We start from the raw sequence: 13,750 nt of genomic DNA on the forward strand, positions 1-13,750 counted from the left end.
TCGGGCCGGGACCAGCCGGTGGTGGGGCTGCGGCGGGTGCTGGCAACTCGCAGCTCCCTGCGACCGGTGGCATCCGATAAGTGTCACCCCGGGATGTCCCAGGACCCCTGGGTGGCTGCGCAGGGGCTGAGCCGGTGGCACTCGCTCTGGTGCTTTGTTGCTTTGTTCCTCAAAGCTGTGGCTGGTGGTTGGGTCTGGCGATGCTTTCTGCTTTCTCTGCCATCCCCGGGGTCCTCGGCCATGCCGGCCACCAGCAAGCGGCACTGTTACCCTGCCGCCTGCCTGGACACCCGCTGGGCATCCCTGCCTGAGCTCACAAGTTTTGCCTTTTATCTGACCACAGTACTTGGAAAAAGCGGGCGACCTTCTGGGAAGGCAGCCCTTTCCTCAGATCTGCCCGAACACGGGTATTAATAGCTGCTGTTCTTTTTTTTCTTTTCCCCGTTAAATGCTGTTAAGACTTGAACGCGCTCAGGATGTGGTTAGATAACGGGAGGCACGGGCAGTTTCAGCTGGATCTGACACTTTCTCTCCCCTGCTGTTCGTTTCTTCCAAAGTCAAGGTCGTTTTAGTGCTCTTTGCTCCGCAAGAACCAGAAGCAGTAAACCTTATACCCATTTTAGGCTGGGGTTAGTCAGCCTCTCGTTACATGCTTGGTCTGTTACGGAGCAGTCAGGAAAAGTATTGCTAAAGCAAACGTAGCCTGGGGTCAGGGTTTTTTCGTTTGAGGTTTATCTGCAGCAGAGAGACAGTGTTTGGATTAATCACTTAACAAAATCGAATAAATATTTAATCCCTCTGTTGACACACTTAGTCACTTCCAGCAGGAAAAAAATTAAGATAAATTCATCTACAGCTGAGTAAGGGCATTTGTGCAGCTCGACTCACCAGCTCTGGCTTTGAAGTTGGAACTAGTCTGAGTGGCTTGTCCCGCATGTCCCTGTGTATGGGTGTCACCGGTGCCACCAGTGGGTGGTCTGTCGGGGTGCTCAGAGCTGTGGTGGCCGGGCAGGAGGGCAGAGCCAGCCTCGTCCTGTCCCGTGGCAGCATCAGGAGCAAGGGATGGGCAGGAATGGCCATTAAATTAAAAACAGTGAATAATGAGGACATCATCACATGTGTGTCCTGCAGGTCTTTGCATTTGTCCCTCCCGTGTGTGCTGAGTTGCCGGTGTGCCAGTGGGTGGGCTCTGGACCCATTAGATGGATCATTTTTTAACTTTTTTTCTGCCTTCTTTAAAGAAACCAACCCCAGTCACTTCATAGTTTCTAAGGTAAACTATTGTTTTTCAGCTGTTTCGTGTCTGAGCAATATTATTCATGGTTGAAACTTAACCTCTGCCTCGAAGCCGAGGAGGCGGCACGCAGGGGGTGTGTGTGCCGTACCCTATACGGTGCGTAGGGTGGGTTTGTGCCGTGCCATGTACGATGTGTAGGGTGTGTGTATGCCACGCTGCCCCTCGAGCCCCAGCTGTGCTGCTGGGCACGCTGCCAGCGGTGCTGGGCTGGCAGGAGCTGGCAGCACGAGGCAGGGGTGGTTTTTCGGCATGTTTTAACTTTTCACAGTCCCACCCAGAGCCTCATATGTGGTCTTGGTGCGAGTCACCGTGGCTGATGCTCCAGGGAGGCTTGAGCATTGCAGGATGAGGCTTTTCCCCCCCACCTCCCACCCAGGGGCTGCTGCCCACTCTCACTGGTGCACCCTCCTTCCAGCTGTGGTGACAAAATCAGCTGTGTTTACACAGGCCAGAATTTCTATGAGTTGCCTTTAACTCACACACACCCACACACCCTCCTTGGGACCCCTGCGGCCAGATTGCCGCAAGCCCGGCTGAAGCTCCTGGGTGATGGGGAACCACGAGAGCCTGGAAAACGGGGCATATCGCTGTGGTTTGTACATCAGCAAGGACAGCAGTCCCTGGCCGGTGAATTTCTTTAGCTGGGAACCAATGGACTTGATACTTGACTTTTACTTTTTAATAGTATTTTCAGCACAATACATGGAATGTAAGGGAAGGAAATTCCCATAGCGCTGGATCTCGTGTTGCCGCGTCAGGAAGCTGTTCGTGCCAAGCTGGCGTGGCTCAAAAAGAGTTGAAAGAAATCAAATAATTCAGCATCTGTGCAAACTTTAGCTGGCGCTGAACAATGGAAATGCTTTTGTGCAGCGGGATTATTTTTTTACAAGCGATTGTTTTTGACACCGCTCTTGTCTGGAAGTCTGATCTGCAGAGGAATTTATATGATAAGTTTAAGTTCAGCCTTGTTCTGGAAAGCTCTTAAGCATAGACTTAAAAATAGGCACGAACTTAAATCCTATTAAAATGAACAATTAGTACATCCTTGGGTGCTTTTCTTGAACAGGGTGCTTATAAGACTTGTACCTTCAATATGCTCTTACAGAAGCAGGCAATACTGAAGAAAACTCAGTTTTAATGATCTGGGCACACTTCTTGGAGAAGTCTGCAAGTGTTAGGGGGAAATGCCCTATGTGTTTTGGATTACTTAATAATGCAGACTCTGGTGCTTTTTTTAAAAAAAAAATAATACATTTCTGTAGCCATGGTTTACCTAGGGGGAATACATGGTATTTTCTATGGTGGATGTTATTTTTTTCTTTGAGATGATGAATAGGTTATTTATATTTTTGTAAATTCTGTGTCATTGCCATTGTAATTCTGAAGTAGAATTGTTCCTGTTGGTTTTTTTGGGGTGATGTCTGTATTCAAATAAAGCAGTAGCTGAAGCTCCTGCCCTTTTTGTTAAACAAGGGGTGTGTGCGTGCCCCACATTCCTCCCAGACCTGGTGCTCTCGAATGCTGTGTGTTTGTAGTTAAATAAATTTCAGAGACGGAGGTGGTGATGCTCGGTGAGTTTTTTTTTGATTCCTCTCCCCTCCTGCCTGTGGGTCTGTCTGTTGGACTGGAGGGTACAGCGGAGCGTGACCTCCAGCCCCCCCGCCTGCCCTCGGAGCATCCCTGGGACTGGGACGTGGGTGCTGACCACAGGGTCCGGTGGAGGGGTACGTCTGGCAGGGGCAGGCGGCACTTTTCAAAGCTGATGCTCTTGCAGCTGAGTCCATCATCCTCGTGACGTTGGTGTGGGAATGGGGCAGGAACAGCTTAAACTGGTGCTGCTGGAGAGAAGGGGCCATGGCCCCTGGTCCCTTCCCCGCAGGGTGCCTGCCCTGGCCAGGGGGCATCAGCTGCTGTTTATTGTGCAGGTTAGATCTCCTTCAGAAGGGTCAAATCCCAGGCAAGGTTTGTTGGCAGGGAGGAGGCAGAGACCTCATGAACGATGCCCAAGGAGCTCCCATTCCTGCAGCTTTGCTGAGGAGCAGCCGTTCTTTAAGCTTGGTAATTACAGTGCTTGTTAAGTCTGTTCATGCCCTTACACTTGGTCTGTTCTTTAAAGTAATTATTAGAATGAAGGATATGATGATTTTCTTTTCTAATTAAAGCTATTATACTTGTCCAAACTCTCGCAGGCTTTATAGGTGCTTGTACTGCTATGGCTTATCCTGTTGTGAAGAATACCCGCACACGATACTGTTGCGTGCAGTCCTGCATCGCTAGCTGCGCCTCTGCCATTAACACAATAAAATAGGTACAGTTAAAGAAGCCTCTCAAATCAAGGCCCAGAAGAAGCAGTCATTCATCACGGAATGCGAAACCATAGTATCGGTAGAGGTATTCAGCGTGCGTGGTTCCCAAAGAAGCCTTTTCCATGGATCTCCTTGGGTGCTTGGAGCCTCTGTTTTCACAGATGCTCGAAATAACACACCCCAAGTTAACAGTGAAAAGGATTTGCTGCTGCACTGAAAACAGCCGTCCTTACTCAGAGTCTGCAAGGAGTCGGTGATCCTCACGTCTCTGCCTACACCGAGCCCCAGTAGAACCGGAGGTGGATGGTGCAGGCAGGCATGTTTCCAGCTCAGGAGGAGCCCAGCCCTCCCACGGGTGAGGCAGGTCTTGGGACCTGGGCTGAGAGCCCAGCCCATGCCGAGCAGCTTGCCTGAGGCAGCTGGCGTGCTGCAGGAAGGCTGTGCTTGGAGGAGAGCACCTGAGATGCATGTGTTGGGAGAGGAGCCTCTTGCATGCTGTCGGGATGGGAATTCTGAGTATGCCTTCTGAGTCACTCCAGGTTTGGGGGGCTGTAACCATCCAGGACTTATTATTCTCAGGTCTTCGAGGACTGGACACGCTGCAGTAGGTAAGGTGTGGGTGGGTTTGGCCCTACCTCAAGGGTCTGCTCTTCTGGAGAAGTCCCTGGGGTGACCACTCCCATGCAAAGCAGACTCTTACACGTGAACCAAGGAGCTCCCTGTGAACAAGAGGCTTCCACCTCGCTCTGCTCCTTGCCTCGGAGCGTTTGTGTTGTCTGGTCTCGCCTCATTTTTTGGCTGATACACAAGGAACCATGATAAACCATGTTCCCCTCAAAGTACTTGGGATTCTTGTTTTCAACACTGATAAAAGTAGGCATCTGTGGGCCTGAGCAGGCAGGAGGAACATACTCCATGCAAGGAAAGAAGTGTGGGGTTGAACACCAGCTCCTAAGTGGTCAGAACAAGGTTGACTCTTACCTCTCCAGTTCCTGGTGCCTCATCGACTGCAATTTGCAGAGAGGCTGGCAGCACATGGTCCTCACCTCAGCCGCCTCCGGGAGGAACATCTCCAGCTGGGATGCAAAACTGTACGAAGGCATTCAAAGCACATGGGCTGACTGCTTGACAAGCCTCCAGTTCCAGAGGAGGATGCCAGTAAATGCCATTTGGCCCACACGAGGCACATGCACTGGGTGTTCTCCTGAGCTGGTCTCGAGCAGGCATGCAGACGTGTGTCGTGCCTTTCCCAGCAGCCACGCCAAATGTTCCTGGCTGGTGGGATTTTACTTTAAAGAACTTGGTTGAAATGTGCGGTGTGTTGAGATACATCACTTACATCCCCTGACGCAGTAACTGCAGAGGTGGAGACCAGTGACGCTATGTCCTTGTGCAGACCAGTAAACCCTGAGCAGACTTTATCTGAGATCTACTGAGGTGCTGTTGGAAGTCAGGTGGGGTCTTTGCATCCTTCTCCCAGGGTGGGTCCTGACTGAGGGCTGGGGGTCCTTCTGTCCAGTGAGCACTGAGTCGCAACGGGGAGCTGATGGAGACGTTTGGCCAGGGTGACGATGTTCCCACTAACGTAAACGGGTGGGATCCTGCTTGGCAACTTACAGCAAGAGCCCGGCTAATTGATGAGCCCTGTATTAACGAGAACTGCATGATCTGTGAACAGTTCGGGCAGATGAGCTTTCTAAGGTTTCCCTCGTGCAGATTCTGGAGGCACAGAGCAAGTGCTTTTACAGCAAGACCTTTTTCCTGAAACCCTGTGTTTGCTTGTCCATCATTTGTCTGAGATTATCTGGGCTAAAAACAATATTGCATGAAAATGCAGACCAAAAGAACTGTACTCACAGGAAGGACAGGGCAGGAGAAGGGACTGTATGACCAGAGGAAGGCTGGTCTTTTCTCTGTAGAAAAGGGTCAGAAGAGGGAAGCACATGCTCCTCAGGGGAGATTGACTAAACTGCAAAGCTGGGGCAGAGTGAGCAAATGGCAGAAATGATGAGTGCTCAGTAGCACCTTGGCAAATGGAGCTTTCCAGCTTGCACTTCATTTTTCTCACCCACCCTAACGAAAGCGATGATGTTTAAACGCAGACCGAGAGAGTCTGAAGAAACATGAGCCACCACAAATAAGGGAGGCAGAACGCCCCCCAGCAGCGAGCGGAGGTGAGCCCTGTGCATCTCAGCTCTGCAGAGGTTTAATCTGGCACAGCTGCTTCATTAGCACACACAGATGCCTGATTGCGTTCAATTATGTGACAGAAGAATTTTTCACAAACGTTCAGAGAGCATTTCAGGTGGGCGGAAAACTGTCCGACCAAATTTTTGTGTCAGTCTAAAGTAACTTAAGCCAAGTCATTAACATCTACTTATCCAGCATGAATAATTCGGCACAATTTAGGTAAGCAGCCAGTATGTTCCTCCAAAGGTTTCCTTCAAACATCTGTGACAGGCTGTCCTCAGACCCAAGGGTGGGACAGCCATGGAGAAGAGGAAGGGGGGGAGGAACATGCTGATGGCTCTCCCCATGCTGGCACCTGCTGCTGGTCCCTGCTCTCAGCCTGGTGCCCCAGTGTGCCAGGTTGTCCCTGGCTGTGCAGACCCCACTGACGAGGGGGGAACAGAGCCAGGGCCGTGCCCTGAGTATTCCTCACGTCCCCACGCTCAGCGGCGGTGGCGAGCTGCTGCAGTGGCTTTTAGGTGAGGGGTGGGAGTGGCGATGCAGAGTCTGCCCACGGCGGAGGGTCCGGCTCCACTCTCCAGCCTCCCTCTGTGTGTCCATTACGAGGAGGAAAGAGCAGAAACCCCAGGGGAACGACAGGAGGGAGAGAAGGGGATTCACAGGGGTGAACTCAAGGAGAAAGCCGGTAATTAAATTTCAGTTCATTTTCATGTCAGGGGGGGGACAGGCCCAGGTGATGCTCAGCTCCCTTCTGCTCTGCTGCTGCTCCTCGCGTGGGAATTACTCGTGCCCGTAGGCATCGGTCGCATTTAGCGCGGTAATAAAGCACTTCTCCTGCTGGGCTCATCTTGCTCAGCCCTACACCTCTCTGCTCTCCTTGACAGAGTAATTGTGGCACTGAAGCTTTTAAATCCGCTCTGCACCAATTTCTGTGTGCTCCTGTCTCTGCATAGGGGCTAGAGGACAGTCAATTAAATTTCGGTTGCTAAAAATGAAGACTTAAATCCATTAGAGAGAACTGAATTTCCAGTCCCAAGTTTCTTTCCTTCTTTTCTTTCTTCTCCTTCCCCACAGATGATTTTTTATTGTTTGTTCTCTGATTTTCCCATTCTGTATTTTCCACAAGGTTTCCCTTGCGTGCATGGTTCTCATATTACTGCTGCTCTGCAGGACACAAGGGCAATTACAAGTGAATGAAAACACACATTTTACAGCACGTTATTGAATTATTGAATGTGTTTGCCAGGAGACAGACGTTTATTTTTCTTCTACCTTCCAATCTCACCTGTCAAACCTGTGGGCTGACTCACAGGATCTCTCCAGATGCAGTTTTCAAAAAGCAGCTAGAGAGCCTGGCGGTGCGTGTGTTTGGGATGCCGGCGTCTCCGGCTGCTTTGCATCACCTGCGCGTTAAGTGCAAATATCACCCCACAGCTCTGCTGGGCAGACGAACCTGCACCCAGGCTCGGGGGCTGTCTCTGCCTTTAGATTCCCTCCAAATTTGAAGAAGGGGACAACCCCCCCTCAGCCCACGCTGCCCCAGCTGTGCGGACCGGGTGCTGGGGAACTGGACAGAGTGTTTAGAGGATTAGGGGGACATTAATGAAAGCAAACCCTCTCAACTGGAAGCAAGCTGGGAGCAACAACAACAGCCACCAAAAAAGTAAAAAAAATAAAAATAGAAATGGGAGCCTGATTCCTTTTATTGGCAGCCGAAGATAATTTTTAAGGAAAAACATTGCAGCTCCAATCATAAAACCTTGCTGATGAAAAACAAACACTCTTTGTCTTCAGGCACAGTCTGATGCCAATAGTTATTACTATCTGTCAAAAATACATTATTATCCCAGTGAAATTCCTGTATTCCTTCCCTGAGTCCTGGTGGTAAATGAGGTTTTTTGAGACTGGTCGGCCTATTTCTGTGTGACAATTATTATGTTCACGGGAGCCAACAGACTGGATAATGGGCTGATTTTGGATTCGAATGCAGCTGCATTGGGGAACAGCATTTTAGCAAAAGAATAGTGTTTTTGCAACCCATTCAATACCTCTTCAAACACCCCCTCACATCCTCCTATGAGCTGGTTTTAAGAAATTATTGGATTACAAATAATTACTTCAATCAAATACAAAGACAATAGGGCCAGTTTGCATAATTTCTTACCTCCTACAGTTAATTTAAATCCAGTAGGAGCAACGAACACACGGTGTTCGGCCACCTCCGAAGGCTGGGGTCAGACACAACCCTGAGCTGGTGGGGGGCTCCATCCCTGCGCCCGTGCCGATGCTGCAGGAGCCGGGGCAGGCAGCGAGGACCACTCCGTCGAGGATCGCTCCGTTGAGGACTGCTCTGTCGAGGACCGCTCCGTCAGCAGAGCAGGGCGGGTTGTGAGCTGCTCTGCGTCCTCGCTGAGGTCTCACCCTGGTTGTGTCCTAGAGGGTCCTCCCAAAGCGTGGACCCCCTTTACCCCCGGGCGCCGATAGAGACGTGCTCCTGTTCCGTGGCACGTGCGCCACAGAAAAGTGTTTGAAATGGAGGACGGCATGCTAACATCCAGAGTGTGTGTGTGTATATATATATACACACACAGACATATATATATAATAGTCACATATATATTATATATATATGAAATGTAATGGAGGAAAGGCTCATATCCTCCACTTGTAAAAGGGGAGGAGGGGAGCAGAGAATGTATTAGCAACACTTAAGACACCTTCACCCTCAGTCTCTCCTTCCTTTGCGGTGACCAGGGGAAATGCAATGGCAGAACAAAAAAAAATTGACACCTTGGCTTCAGAAAGGATAGGTAAATGGATTCAGGCTTGGCCACTGAGGCTGTCACTGGTCTGGCACAAGCCGAGACCAGCTTGGGGATAGCAGTGGCCGAGCTGAGCAGGGAAGAGATGCCGAGGGAGGCAAGATGTGGGAGAGGCAAACCGGGGTGAAAACCTTGAGTTGCCGGGGAGCCACACGGCAGGAAAGCTGGAGGTGTCTGTGGGAGAGCTGTGAGCGCTGAGGGTTCACATCGTCACTCAGCCATCACACACCAACAGTCCAGACAGAGCCGGGGCGAGGAGCCATGAGCACTACTTTCCAGCACGGAGCTCTGGTTTTCATGGCCATTAACTTTGCCTCACCTAAGTAACTTCCATGGATTTTTACCACACTCTGTCTGCCTCAGACTAACCATGTTTTTATTGGAAAACTCCAGATGAAAGAATTAAGCTTTTCCGAAGAATGTGGTTCGTGGAAAACATGTTTCACGCGCACATTCACATATAAGATCTCATTAATCATATCTGGCTTAGATGGAGCTGAAAATGGCAGTACCTATAGCATAATGCACAGGCACAAGGACACCAATTTTCATGGGAGGCTTTAATTGCCTACTTTTTTACTGTTTGATTCTCCAACTCTCGTGTTCTTTACAGCCACTTTTGGGGATAGAATATTTTGGTAAAACCCAGCATAACCTCCCCGCACACTTTGCTTTTCCTTGGAGGCGAAGGCAGCCGCAGGCTCCGGGCTGATCCCCCGGAGCTACCAGCATCCCGCAGCAGCCCGTGCCAGTGAGCGCACAACCTGCAGCGACATTTGCAGGCGTTCCCACTTCCCACTCTGTTTTAGACGGTATGAGACTCTGTATCCACACCCCCCCCTCTCTCCCCACAGAGAGGAGCTCCAAGAAGATCTCAACGTCTTTTACTTGCAGGAACTAGACTGCCATTAAATGGCGTGACCGTTTTTGTTTCCACACGCTTGGTGCCAAACGGGGAATCACCATTCGGTGCCCAGCAAAGAGACAGTGACCAAAGCACTGTCAGCACTACCTTTGCTTCTGGCGAGACCAGTCAGGCCCCTCCGCTGCCTGCGCAGATGGACGGGTCTCTATTCAGGTCCAACTGACCGCACAACGTACTCCTCTGGATGATACCTCAGTATAAAGCATCCCTTCCCTCTGCCTTTCCCCCTTTTAGCGCCCCGGCTTTGTGCACAGCCTGAGTTTTATTTCCTACTCTATTAATTTGCTGCTATGTCAATGTTCTAAGATAATGAAAATATGATCAGTGTTCTTCACTTACCAAACATTTTGTCTCATCGTGGAAAGTGCTCAAAGGATCAAACAGATAAAAGGATGTAAAACAGAACTCTTAAAGTTTCTAAAAGAGCTTTAGTTTCCCCAAGAATATATGGAGAATAAAAATCATGGTATTTGGGCTTTCTGTGCTATTTTAAGCTTCTGTAACAAGGGATAGCAGCCAAGCTGATGTTGCCTGTGTCCTCCCTTCTCTTCTTTTTACTAACCCCTCTCATACCAGTCTGCAAGTGATGAGCTGTGCCGGGGGCCAGACTCTTCCTGGGCACACCTGGGACATGGTGCCTCTCCCAAAGGCATGCCCTTCACTCAGGGCTCCCGTGGGCACAGCTGTGCCACAGCTGGCTGGGCGGGGGGTGGGCACTGGTAGCAGGGCGTTAGGGCTGATTAGCGAAATCACCCACAGGGAAAGGGAAAGAATCTTCCTTTAAAGCCTGTTCTGGAGCTGAAGTGTCTGTCCACTTCTTGAGCAAGCTCTTCTGTCAGTCTCGGGTAAGACCTAGAGGATGCGGTGATAAATAACCTTTCATGTGGCAAGAACATGTGAGGCAGCTGGATTTTATAATGTTTGAGTTTGGAGGAAAAGAAGAGCACAAAATATAGAAGGTCCTTGTTCCGGAGGTCACCAGCCTCCCTTTACTGTCACTTGCAGGGTTTAGCAACCTCGCTGCTTTAAATGCAAGGATCTCTTTGCAGGATTGCACTGAGGATTAAAATGAGCGTTTTAGCTGCTGATTCCCTGGCCAAAACCCCGGGAACCCATTGTTTCTGTCTGGCCCCCTGTGAAATCGAGTTAGCATCAGAAGACCGACTGCCGGGCGGTTGGGGGGCTCAGGCTGGGCACAGGGCTCTGACCACCCCACCAGCGCCCACCGGGGTCAGAGGGATGCTCAGCCGGGGTCTGTGGACAAAGCTGAGGGAACAAGCGTAGGAATTGCTGCTGGAACATCTTGCATACCCAAGATGGGTTTGTCACTAACCCTCAGAGCAATTTTTTCCTCTTTTTTTTCTGTCTTTCCGTTTCTCTATCCACACCATGAATTCCATCATAAATGAAATAAAAATCTGTCCTTAAATTAGAACTAGTGCCCCCAGAGCTAACCAGAAACATGGGGCACTAAACTTTATATTTGCAACGTACAGTTTAAAGATATAATCCTCCAGCTCCTCACCTGAAGTACTTCATAAGGGCACCAGTGAGTCATGAAAAGTTGCTCATCCCCGAGCGCTGGAAGGAGGACCATGATGGTGCCTGTGGCATTTGAATGCTGGGGATCAGACAAGCTTAAGGTTCATTTTCAGCCTGTTCCCATTTATAGCTGAGATGCCTGAATATATTGCTAAACATTCATGGTCTTTATTAGCTATGTTAATCATTACAGTTCACCTAGAGAATGAATATATTTCTACATTATGTCCTGCAAGCTGTGAAGGACAACAGAATACTTATATTGCACTAAACAGAAGGCGAGGTAATGCAATTTAATACAATTCTTTTAAATAGAACAGACAGTAACCTTATGTTCAAGTCACCTTTAGCTTTAGGTTTCTTAAAATTAACCTTCAATTTTAATAAAGGGAAAAAAAATCTATAGCCTGCAATAGAAACGGGAACATAAAGAGAGGATACTGCATTAAAGTACCTATTTGGAGCTGTCACTATCACCATCTCCATGCAGGGAACTGTCGGCATCATTCACTGGTCGTAAGCAAGAGCCACCGGTGCATTTAATTCAAGAACAGGGTAGACAATTAAGATAGTCTGTTAAATAACTGACCTGTAATGACAGATTCAGGAAAGACAATGTATTATGAAGGGAATCCTAGAAATACCGTAATGGTAAAACTAAAACTTGATTCCTTTCCAGTCTTTAGGAGGGACTTGGTTTATTAACCTCAATGTGAAAGGTCCGAGCAATGTATCACAGCTCAGAAGGAAACAAAAATTTCCAAAATATCCCAGAGTCATCCAGTCTATTGCAACTCCTCATTAACTGAACTGTGTGGTAAGTCTATCATGGAAGTTTTGGGTGATCCAGGAAGTCCTTATAATTCTGAATGCTGCCTCGTTTGACACGTATCACCAGTAAAAGATCAACATGAACAGTGGAAGGAGAAAGAAACTGCAAAAAGGTTTAGGTCATCTGTTAATTGATCACTTAATTCCTGTTGGAAATTGCTTGAGACAGAATGCAGCAGCAAGCAAACATCATCTCCGACTCAAAAAAAGGAACAAAACCTGTTGCTCTAAAACTTGCCTGCCGTCATTTTTATCACGTATCACAAACTATCTCCTTACAACACCCAAAGTCTGGCCATGTTGGAATCACACTGATTACGGTGCTTAAATTGGCTGTAATTGTGGATTTGAAATCGCAACGACTTCTGCAGACCTGGTTGAGAAATATGCTGCGGTTCTGGTAGAACAGCATGAAACTGTCAAAAATGAGGTTTTGAAAATCACTGTCCCACTTTCAGCTGCAAACACCGACTGAAGCTCCTTGCAGAGGGGAAATCCTTGGGGCAAGAGACCACCGAGGCTCAACAGCCTGCCAGGACACACTATGTATTAGATACTCATGCACACAATGAAAGCATACGGGCACGTTAGATACAGATACTTGGAGAGGATAAAAACCTTTATTACGTTAGATACAGATGATACTTGGAGAGGATAAAAACCTTTATGTTCTGAAGCAGCATTAATTGCATGGCAATAAGGAGAAATTCCTTTAATGGGGACACTCCCTATAATTGTCCCTTATGGTCTCTCATAAAGGAATTGTTTTTTGTCTCCAGCAGACAAATTAGATGCTCCATGAATCTGATTTTATAAAGCAATTCGTCTGTTCTTATCTGCCAAGGAGATTTTTATGAGGCCTGTCATGGAAAAGTCTCTTCAAGTGACAGACTATTGTGTTGTAAAATCAGACACGTGGTTTCTGCAGGACTCAGCCTGTTGGGTTCTCATTTTTTCTATTACCATTTTTTTTCCTCTCACCTCTGATAAGTGACAGCTGCTCTTCACTAACAGCTCATTGCAGAGGGCAGTGTCCTCACGCAATTTGGGATTGCTGAACAAGGCATTATTAGCCAGTATGGGCTCATGGGAGAAAAAACCCCCACTTCATTACAAGGGCCAAACACATTAATTCAGCCCTTATTACTGGGTTAAAGGAAAAAAATACTGGAGGGGGAGCAGGGCAAGAAGTGCTTTTGCTTTGCTCTCTGGGGAGACTTCCAGCAACCTCCTAAGGAAGGGTTTGCTGCAGTGCAGTGCAGCAGGCACAGGCGCTCGCAGACCTCCCTGCTGCGGCCGCATCAGCTCCCTTCCCTCCCACCCGCTGGTACCTACCCTCGCCAGCGCAGTTTGGAGCATTGCTCAGGCACTCACCTGAGCTGCAGCAGCCGTCGGTAATCTGCTCCTGCGCTCTTGCCTCGTCCCATCAGCCAGTGACCCCAAAGGACTTCAGTCCTGTTCCAACGTAGACGCCCGAAATGCGGCATTGCCAAAACATCTTGGCAATGAGGCTGCTCCTGACATGCCTGCTCGGCACAGAAAGCTCATGGGGATGATTTGAACAGCGGTCATTGATGGAAAGACGTGTACACTGGGAGTGCTTGGACATCAAGCTCGGGGGAGCAGTTCGGGAAATATATACTGGAATTACTGCTGAGCACGGGTGACAGGGCAGCTTTGTGAAAACCCTTGAATCTTTAAACTGAGCCGACTACAGCACTGTGCTTGGCGTGATAAACCTGCCCTTACCCTGTCAGGATTCCTGCTTGGGCTTCATCCAAAGTCTGGGGAGATCAGAAACATTTTTCTCCCTACCGCAGCGCAGGAGGCGATAGCT

This window comes from Charadrius vociferus, unplaced genomic scaffold (genome assembly GCF_000708025.1).
Source record: "Charadrius vociferus isolate BGI_N301 unplaced genomic scaffold, ASM70802v2 scaffold473, whole genome shotgun sequence".
NCBI classification, from domain to species: domain Eukaryota; kingdom Metazoa; phylum Chordata; class Aves; order Charadriiformes; family Charadriidae; genus Charadrius; species Charadrius vociferus.